Source organism: Ornithorhynchus anatinus, chromosome 4, assembly GCF_004115215.2.
Source record: "Ornithorhynchus anatinus isolate Pmale09 chromosome 4, mOrnAna1.pri.v4, whole genome shotgun sequence".
In the NCBI taxonomy this organism is placed as follows: domain Eukaryota; kingdom Metazoa; phylum Chordata; class Mammalia; order Monotremata; family Ornithorhynchidae; genus Ornithorhynchus; species Ornithorhynchus anatinus.
Genome location: NC_041731.1, coordinates 68,365,076 through 68,375,068, shown reverse-complemented (window position 1 = coordinate 68,375,068; position 9,993 = coordinate 68,365,076). Strand labels below are relative to the sequence as shown.

The 9,993-nt window shown below is 41.1% G+C and overlaps 1 non-coding gene across 1 annotated transcript; it reads left to right on the top strand.

Moving 5' to 3' along the window:
* The first annotated feature begins 7,347 nt into the window (after positions 1-7,347).
* Positions 7,348-7,485, top strand: LOC114811559. The gene has a single exon (XR_003759255.1). It is a non-coding gene; the product is annotated as a small nucleolar RNA SNORA7 (small nucleolar RNA).
* Positions 7,486-9,993: the final 2,508 nt, after the last annotated feature.

Genomic DNA, 9,993 nt, shown 5'->3' with positions numbered 1-9,993 from the left:
TTTGATTACTGCATCAATCTCCCTTTTTATGTTCCTGCCTCTCTCTATTCTTTCCCCTTTCCATTCCCTACTCTGCTGCTCGGGTCAGTTTTTCTAAAATGTTGTGCTGCACTAATCTCGCCACTCCTCAAAAATAGTTACCCAATCCCCGCCTCAGCAAGCAGAAACCCCTAACCATTTACTTTAAGGTAATCACCTCTCTCCTCCCTACTTATCCTCTTACCTCTCCTACTACACCCCAGGTAGCAGTTTTCCTTTCTCTCAAAATAACTTACTGCTATGCCACATTCATCTCCTGCCACAAACCCGTGCCCACATCTCTTTCCTCTTCACACAACTCATATGATCTTCAAAGCCCTCTTGAAATCACATCTTCTCAAAATGCTTTCTCCAGTTAATTCAACTCCCTCCCTCCACTTCACGAGCACTTTTGTTCCCCCATGCATTTGTGAGTTCATAATTTCCCAAAACACTTATAACTCTTACCTACCTTATAACTTGAAGACTAATGTACATATCTCCTTTACCTTATTCCTCCTAGCTAGTATCAGCCTCCTCCACTAGAATTTAAGCTATATAGACTCTGTTGTATTCTCTCAAGCACAGTGCTTTGCACATAGTAGGCATTCAATAAATGTGACTGAGATGCTAATATCCTCCACACAGATAACTCTCAAATCTATTTCACTAGCCCCAAATTATCTTCTCTGAAATCTAGCATTTCCTCCCCCAACCAGGACATCTCTATATGAATGTCCTGCCAGAAGCTCAAGCTCAGTATATTCAAAACTGTATCCTTCATTTTCCCTCAGAAATCTTTTCCTCCTCTTAGTTTTCCCATCAGTGTTGGCAAAACCACCATCCTCCTCATCTCTTAAGGAGCACAACCTGGGAATTATCACTGATTTGTCTTTCTTTTTTAACCTCCACACTTAGTTACCAAATCCTGTTGACTTGTTGACTCTTTTTTAACATATTGAGAAGCCGCATGACCTAGTGTATATAGTACGGGCCTGGATGTCAGAAGGACCTGTGTTCTAATACTGACTCTGCTATCTGTGTGACCTTGGGCAAGTTACTTAACTTCTCTGTGCCTTAGTTACCTCAACTGTAAAATGGGATTTAAGACTGTGAGTCCCAAGTAGGACAGGGACTGTGTCAATATATTTATTGAACCCTTACTACAAGATCGTAGACTGTAAGCTCATTTTAGGCAGGGAATGTGTCTGCTATATTGTTACATTGTACTTTCCCAAGTAGTCAGTACAGTGCTCTGCTCACTGTAAGTGCTCGATGAATACTATTGACTGGCTTACTATGTACAGAGCACTGTACTTGACACTTGGGAGAGTTCAGTATGACAGCAGAAACATTCCCTGCCCACAATAAGCTTACAAACTAGAGGGGCAGACAGACATAATACATATATATATGTATATATACATAATTATATATAATATGTATATATATTATGTACATATACATATGTTTATATATTATATATAATATAATATAATATAAATAATTGTTACCCCTTCATCTCCGTCCAAACTGTCACCACACTTAGTATAGAGCTCTGTACATAGTAAGTCCTCAATAAATATTATTGATTGGTGAAGGTGCTGTCAGGCCAAACAAGTATAAGTGTCCTATGTACAAAAGCAAATACAATATTGAACAGTGTGGGAGATAGGTGAGGTTAAGAGATGGATGTGTGTGCCATCTGCATAGAGGAATTAACCGAAGCCATGCAACGATAAACACTCCCTCAAAGGATGAATGTTTAGTAATAAATGGAGGGAACCCAAAACAGACTTCTGCAGGATCATTGACAGCTAGTGAATGAAAAGGAAAAGAGAAGTCAGAGAATGAAAACTATGACCTATTGGAAAAGGAGAACGGGGAAAATGTTGTGTTGGCAAAGCTAAACTCTAATAGAGCCAGAAAGACTTGTTAGTACATTGGATATGGCGAAGAGGAAGTCACTGGTGACTTGGAAAGTGCAGTCTCATTGGAGTGAAGGAGCTAAAAATCTACTCTAGAAGGTCAAAAGGAAAGTTGGTAAGGAGAAATTCAAGGCAGCAGGTGCATTCTGCTTACCAGCTTTTACCACCCCCATTTTCAAGGTTTTTAATGGGTTGCACCTGTTATTCAATCTAACAATAGTATTTTCTGAGTTCTTATTGTATGTGGAGCACTTGGGAAACTGTAAGAGTATGGTAACTCCTGACCAAACTAAAGGCGAAAAGAGCCACAGGATTGTCCAACTTAATCTATGACTTTGAGACCTGGATCCCACATTCATCTCTTTGACCAGTTAGCATCATTAATGGGCCAAACTCCATTTCAAATGGCAAGGCAAGATCTATCTACCCCAGTGCCTAGACTACTGCTTGACCTATTGTAAGTACTTAATAAATACCACAGCTGTTAGTTATAATTAATTATAATAACAGAAACCATGCTTCAGCCAACAAAGATCCAATACCAATTCATCACCTAGCTCTTGGTTCCAGGATACTCCTTGGTCCAAGGTCAAATTGTCAGATTGTGAGTTCTTTAAAGTAAGCTCAGATCCAGATTCTACACTGTAGGATTGCAATTATAATCCTTATGATATATTGAGGAACCTGGTAACCAGGATGAGAGGTGGAAAAACCAGGGAGAAATTTGTGATAGCTCCAGCCATTCTCAAACCATCACAGAAACATGCATTTGTACTACAAGGAGAGAAAAAATGAGAAAGATTATACCAATCAAATGTTTCTAACTAGTCAAATTTTAATGAACTCCACATTAAGCATCCAAAAATGCAGTCATAGAAACCCAAGCATATTATTCACAGATCACGAATGAAGTTAGCAGACTATTAGAGCAACCCAAGAAAAGAGAGAAATAACCACCTCTCCTGAATTTTAGAAGGTCTGCTTCAAGCTCTTCTAGAAGGTTCCAATTTTCCAGAAAATTTTAGGAAATACTATTCCCAGGGAGAGAAGACTATAGAAATAAACTTCATCCTACTCTTCATAACTAATTTTTGTCCCCAGTAGGGGTCAGAATGTTCTAACAATGCCATTCTTATGAATTAAACTCCCATGATTCCAAAGACAGTAGTTTTTTATGGTGTTTACTAAGCACTGACTATGTGGCGGGCACTGTGCTAAATGCTGAGCGTAGATTCAAATAACTAGGACAACCCTTGTCCCACTTGAGTCTAACAGTCTAAAACCACATTTTACAGATGAGGTAACTGAGTCATTCATTCATTCAATCGTATTTATTGAGCGCTAATGGGTGCAAAGCACTATACTAAGTGCTTGGAAGATATAATTAAGGCAACAAATAGAGACAATCCCTAACCAAAAATGTGTTCACAGTTAGAAGGGGGAGACAGACAAGAAAACAAAGCAAAACAAGTAGACAGGCACCAATAGCATCAATATGAATAAATGGAATTATAGATATATACACGTCATTAATGAAATGAATAGAATAATAAATATGTACAAATATGTGCTATGGTGTGGGAAGGAGGGTAGAGCAGAGGGAGGGAGTAGGGGGGATGGGGAGGGGAGGAAGAGCAGAGGAAAAGGGGGCTCAGTCTGGGAAGCCCTCTTGGAAGAGGTGAGCCTTCAGTAGGGCTTTGAAGGGGAGGAGTATGATTGTTTGGCTGATGTGAGGAGGGAGGGCATTCCAGGCCAGAAGTAGAATGTGCGCCAGGGGTCGATGGCGGGACAGGCGAGAACGAGGCCCAATGAGGAGGTTAGCAGCAGAGGAGTGGAATGTGCGGGCTGGGCTATAGAAGAAGAGAAGGGAGGTGAGGTAGGAGGGGGCAAGGTGATGGAGAGCTTTGAAGCCAAGAGTGAGGAGTTTTTGCTTGATTCGAAGGTTGATAGGCAACCCCTGGAGATTTGTGAGGAGTGAGGTGACATACCCAGAGCGTTTCCGTAGAAAGATAACACGAGCAGAAGAATGACGTATAGACTGAGGTGGGGAGAGACAGGAGGTTAGGAGTTCAGAAAGGATGCTGCTGCAGTAATCCAGTCGGGATAGGATGAGTGATTATACTAACAAGAAAGAGGTTTGGATGGAGAGGAAAGGGCAGATCCTGGCTTTATTGTGAAAGTGAGACTGGCAGGTTTTGGTGACAGATTGGATATGTGGGGTGAATGAGAAAGCAGAGTCAAGGATGACACCAAGGTTGCGGGCTTGTGAGATGGGAAGGATGATAGTGCTATCCACAGTGAAGGGAAAGTTAGGGAAAGGACAGGGTTTGGAAGGGAAGATAAGCAGCTCAAGCTTGGACATGCTGAGTCACAGAATTGAAATGACTTGCCCAAGTCACACAGCAGACAAGTGACCTAACTAGGATTAAGGCCCTGGTCCTCTGACTCCCAGGCCCAAGCTCTTTCCACCAGGCCATGCTGATTCCAGGGGTTGGTGATTAAATGGGTTTGGGAAGGTCTAAGAAGAGGAAGAAAAGGAACAGAGCTCATTTACATTCTACCCTGAATAATGCGAACTACATTAGGCAAATGATAAATCACCCTTTAGTCCTGTCTGGATTACAAAATAAGTCACATGTGTCTTTGAGATATAAAAATGTGATTATGGTACATTGGCCAATATCTAGAAGATTATCCTCAAAATTTACTGAGTTCTTACTTGGTGTAAACTGCTATATTAGTGACTTACAGAGTAAAGAGCATAATTTCAGTATGGTTGGATTGTAGAATTATTTAAGGGTTTTGAAGAGGTACAAAGAGGCTTCATAAGCACTTAGAAAATGGGGAGAGCTTGTGGATTTGGAGAAAGAGGAACTTCCTGGTTTTGTGAACAAGGGATCAGGGAGCCAAAAGCAAGCTACACTTGAAGAGTAAAGATAGGGAATATGAGGCGGGATGTAGTGGGTGAATGTCCTGAAAGCTCATGGTAAAGGGTTTCATCTTGGTGTAAAGTCAGCCAGTCAATTATATTTACTGAGCGCTTACTGTGTATATAGAACTGTACTAAGTGCTTGAGAGCATACAATAGAATAATAAATAGACACATTTCCTGCTCACGAAGAGTTTACTGTCCAGAGATTTTAGAGTGAAAGTGATAACACTTGGGAGTTTTTTTCAGTCTGCAGAGAAGTGTGTCAAATGGCATTGCATGAATGTATGCAACCAAAGAATCTGAGAACTGAGAAGGAAGACCACCGACATTAGACGACAAGACAATTTGATAGAATGTAGTCCACCTCTGCTGCTCTGATAAAAATATTTATTTCTTTACTTTGGAAAGCTCATTTCAAATCACATCTTAGAATGAAAGAGTAATAAGGTGTGTTAGAATTTCTGATTTCTGTAATGTGTAATTTAATTTGTTCAGATCAGTAGACCTTTCAACCAGAATGATCATTGTTAAATTCAATTTGAACATATTTAAGACCACAATCCCATATCAATCCACTTCTCCCCATCTCTGCTTTGCCGAAACAAAGAGAGGCCCTGTAGGAAAAGGAGTGAAGTGATAAAGGAGTGACTTGAGAAAGGAAAAAATTAGGAAAATGAGAGATGTAAGAAGAGTGACCAATAGTCAAACCAGTAAAGATTTCCAAGCTCACACGGACCATTTTAGTCAACTGCATTAGGGTTACTGAACATCAGCAGAGGATGAACCTTGCATTGTGAATCATCCAACAAAACTTGCTGAGTTTGCTTACCTTAGAGGAAAATTGGTCTATCAAAAAGAAATCAGTCTGCAGGGTCTGACCTACCTCAAATATTGCTGGGGCGCTGCTGATTTGTATGCTTACTTCATTCACTGAGAGGCTGGTGTGTGGCCATGGAATTTATCCTAATCCTAAAGGTGGCAAAACCTGTCTTCCATTCCCGGTGGGCTATCAGTTCTCAGTAATGGAAAGCAAGCTCAGAGTGTAGGACATTAAAGGAGAGGCAAGGCAACCTAAAGCTCAAATAAGTAGGCAAGAGGGCAAATAAGACCGAAAAGGAGAAGGGTAATCATTCCACCATCAGTGGTATTTATTAAGTGCTTCCTGTGTGTAGAGCACTTTACTAAGCACTTGGGAGAGTACAATTTGACAGAGTTGGTAGATATGTTCCCTGCTCAGAAGGAGCTCACAGTCTAGAGCAGGAGAAAGACATTAATATAAATAATGGGACTAGGGGGTAGTGAATATCAAGTGCTTAAAGACCGCAGATCCAAATGCAGGGGCAGAAGAAGAAAAGGAAGATAAAAGAGAGAAAGCAAGCGAAAGAAAAAAGGAAGCAAGAGAGAGAGAAGGAAAGAAAAAGGGTGAACAAGGGAACAGGGGAAGAAGTAGAGCATGGAGTAGCAAAGCAGCATGGCGAAGTGGATAGACCACGGGCCTGGGAGTCAAAAGGTCATGGGTTCTAATCCTGCCTCCACAGTTGTCTGTTGTGTGACCCTGGGCAAGTTACTTCACTTCTCTGAGCCTCAGTTACCTTATCTGTAAAGTGGTGATCGAGACTGTGAGCCCCATGTGGGACAAGGGGCTATGTCCAACCCAATTTGCTTGTATCTACCCCAGCACTTAGTATAGTGCCTGGCACATATAAAGCCCTTAACAAATACTATAATAATAATAATAATAGTAATAATATAGAGAAGAAGAGAGGGAAGAAATGAGAAAGCCGGGAAGGTGAGGAGATGTCCAGCAAGGGAAGAGAGTCAGGGAGCTAGTGTTTGTGGGAGCTCTTCAGTGGGAATAAAAATAAGTCATTGAGCATAAGAAAGGTGACATCTGAGGAGCAGTGTGGCCTAGTGGAAAGAGCATGGGCCTGGGAGTCAAAGGACATGAGTTTTAATCCGGCTCTGCCACCTGTCTGCTGTGACCTTAGGGAAGTCATTTAATTTCTCTATTCCTCAGTTACCCCATCTGTAAAATGGAAATTAAATCCAACTCCCTCCAGAGTTAGAACTCAGATTGTCTGAGTCCCAGAAGGCTGGTGCCAGGGACATTTTTGTGTCACCAATATAGCAGAGACTGTGAACTCCACATTAGCCTTTACAACCACACATTAATTCATAGGTGAACTTCACCATCTCTGAAGTCGTCCTCATTTAGGACAACAAGAAAGATATATGTGATGTGGAAGAAGCAGCATGGCCTAGTGGAAAGAGCACTGGCTTGTGAGTCAGATGACCTGGGTTCTAATTCTGGCTCTGCCAATTACCTGCTTTGTGACCTTGGGCAAGTCATTTAACTTCTCCATGCCTCAGTTCCCTCATGTAAAATGGGGATTCAAAATCTGTACTCTCTCCTACCCACACTGTGAGCTCCATCGGGGACTTGATCATCTTATATCTACCCTAGCGCTTACCCTCTGGGGGTTGCACCTGGAGAGTTTCCAGTACTCTCCCAGTCTCGACTACAGGAGGGAGAGTCAAGCAGAGGCCTACCCATTCCACTCCTAGTTTGGGCAGTGGCTAGTGAGTGGAAGGCAATCTACTACAAGTCAAAACTCACCCTTGCTGGGTAGCAGTGGCATGCGAGCGAGTCGAGGGCAGGGATTCGCTTACTGCGTGGAAGGAGACAATGGTAAACCACTTCCATATTTTTACCAAGAAAACTCAAGGGGTAGATAATATTTACCAAGCTGACAAGGATATAGTGTGACTTCAGTTGAGCATAGATGCATTTCCTCTAAGAGGAAGTTTTGCATAAGTAACAAAAGCTTTCTCTTGAAAATCTAAAATATGAAGAGCTGGTCTATTGCGATAGAAAAAAGTAGCATTGAATATTGCAAGGTAAAACAAGACTATAGTAGATCAAAGACCAATCTGTTTTGGCCATCAAATGAGCTCCTTTGTGGGCAGGGAATGAGCCTTGGGCTTTTGCAGTAAATTCCCAATGACTGACTCCATAGGTATTGCCTAAATATACTCCCCCTCCTCCCCCTCCTCTTCTTACTAATACTAATATTTAAAAGTTAGGATATACCCTCTTCCTTCTCATTAACAGTGATAAATCATGAAGCAACATGACATAATAGAAAGAGCACAAAATGGAAAGTCAGAACAACTGGGTTTAAATACCAGCTCTGCCATCTGCCAGCTGTGAGACCTTGGGTGAGTCACTTAATTTCTTGTGCTTCAGTTTCCTCATAAGTAAAACAGGGATTAAATACCTCTTCTTCCTCTCCCTTAGACTGAGACAGAGACTCTGTCTGGCATGATTGGATTGTGTCTACACCAGCACATAGCAGTGCTTGGCATATAATCACTGAACAAATACCTCAATCAATATTCTTTTAATAAATCATTAAGATTTTGGTCAAAACAAGTATATGCAACTCCTCTCTCCAACTGACTATAAAAATGCTTACCCTGTCTAAAAGGTCTTCTGTGCCTAAGCAAGTTACATTTCACTTTCCAGCTCCTAAAATTAGTAATTCTAACTGCCTTGATCATTGGCATTTGGGAAAATAAATATCAAGGAGACATCTGTGAGTAAAAGGTCACTTGCTGAAAGATGATAGCATCAAGATAAAAGGATCTATTACAAGACTAGCTAATGTAAATCATTTTAGCCTGTTCTGTAAAGAGATGTAAAGAGCAGTTGGCAGGCCCATTTTAATGCCAAGTCAACAGGGCTCAGATGCTTTCTATTGATTCAAGGATATAAAATCCAGGAGAATAGCAAGTGCCGCATATTCCCTAAATCTCATTTACAGGCTAATGCACGGGTAGGCACTGCAGTACCTTCACAAATAGAATAGAATGGACATATCAGCAGTAGCCTGGGAGTCAGAGGACCTGGGTTCTAATCCCAGCAGTGCCAGTTTGGATGTTGTGTGACTTTGGGCAAACCACTTGACTTCTCTGTGCCTCAGGTTCCTCAAGTATAAAATGGGCATTCAAAACCTGTTCTCCCCACTACCTAGACTGTGAGCTCACATGAGACAGGGATGTTGTCTCACCTGATTAACTTGTGTCTACCCCAGTGCTTAGAAGAGTGATTGACACATGGTAAGAGCTTAACAAATACCATAAATAAATAAGTGAATGATGTGACTGACAGCAGGAAGGCAGCTAATAAACTGAGATCAATCAATCAATAAATTAATTTATGGAGCTCTTAACTGTGTGCAGAGCACATATTATGCTCTTGAGAGGGTACGATAGAGTTGACAGACACATTCCCTGCCAACAATGAGTTTACAGTATAGTGAAATCATTACCTCTTTTTATGTTTGGGAGGGAAACAATCCTTGTTTTTTCTCTAAATCAGTGGTATTTATTAAATGTTTACTGTGTGCAGAACACTGTACCAAGCACTTGAGCAAGTGCAATACAATGAGTTTAACAGTCTCGAGACAAGCATACAGTCTAGAAGAAGCTTACAGCCTAAAGGAAGCTTCCCACCTTTCTTTCAGCATCAGTCAATCAATTCTATTTATTAAATGCTTGCAGAGTGAAAAGCATCTAATATTGAAGTGTAGGATACAGAAAAATCTCTTTTTTATTGGTATTTGTTAGGCACTCACTATGTGTCAGACACTGCATTAAGCACTGGGCTAGTTACAAGATAATCAGGTTGGACACAGACTGTGTCCTTCATGGGGATGACAGCTGAGGCACAGAGTTAAGTAACTTCTCCAAGGTCATACTGCAGATTCCTGATGGGGCGCGAATTAGAACCCAGGCCCTCTGACTCACAATCTCATCCTCTTCACAATAGGCCACACTTCTTTAGTCTTTCTTATTAATCAGTATGGTTATATCATAGCAATGGTATTTACTGACTGCTTACACTGTGCAGAGCACCTGTGTTAAGTTCTTGGGAGAATAATAGATGCGCTCTTTCCACTACTCTGGGCAAGGTCTGGAAACTGAAAGCTAGGAAGGTAAAGGAAGTATTTTATGGATTGGGTAAAACAAAAGCCTCAATGCTGCATCCCAGCTGAAAACAGGGAGTCAGTTTTATTGCTGTTGGTGTTTTTTATAGTATCTGTTAAGCATTTA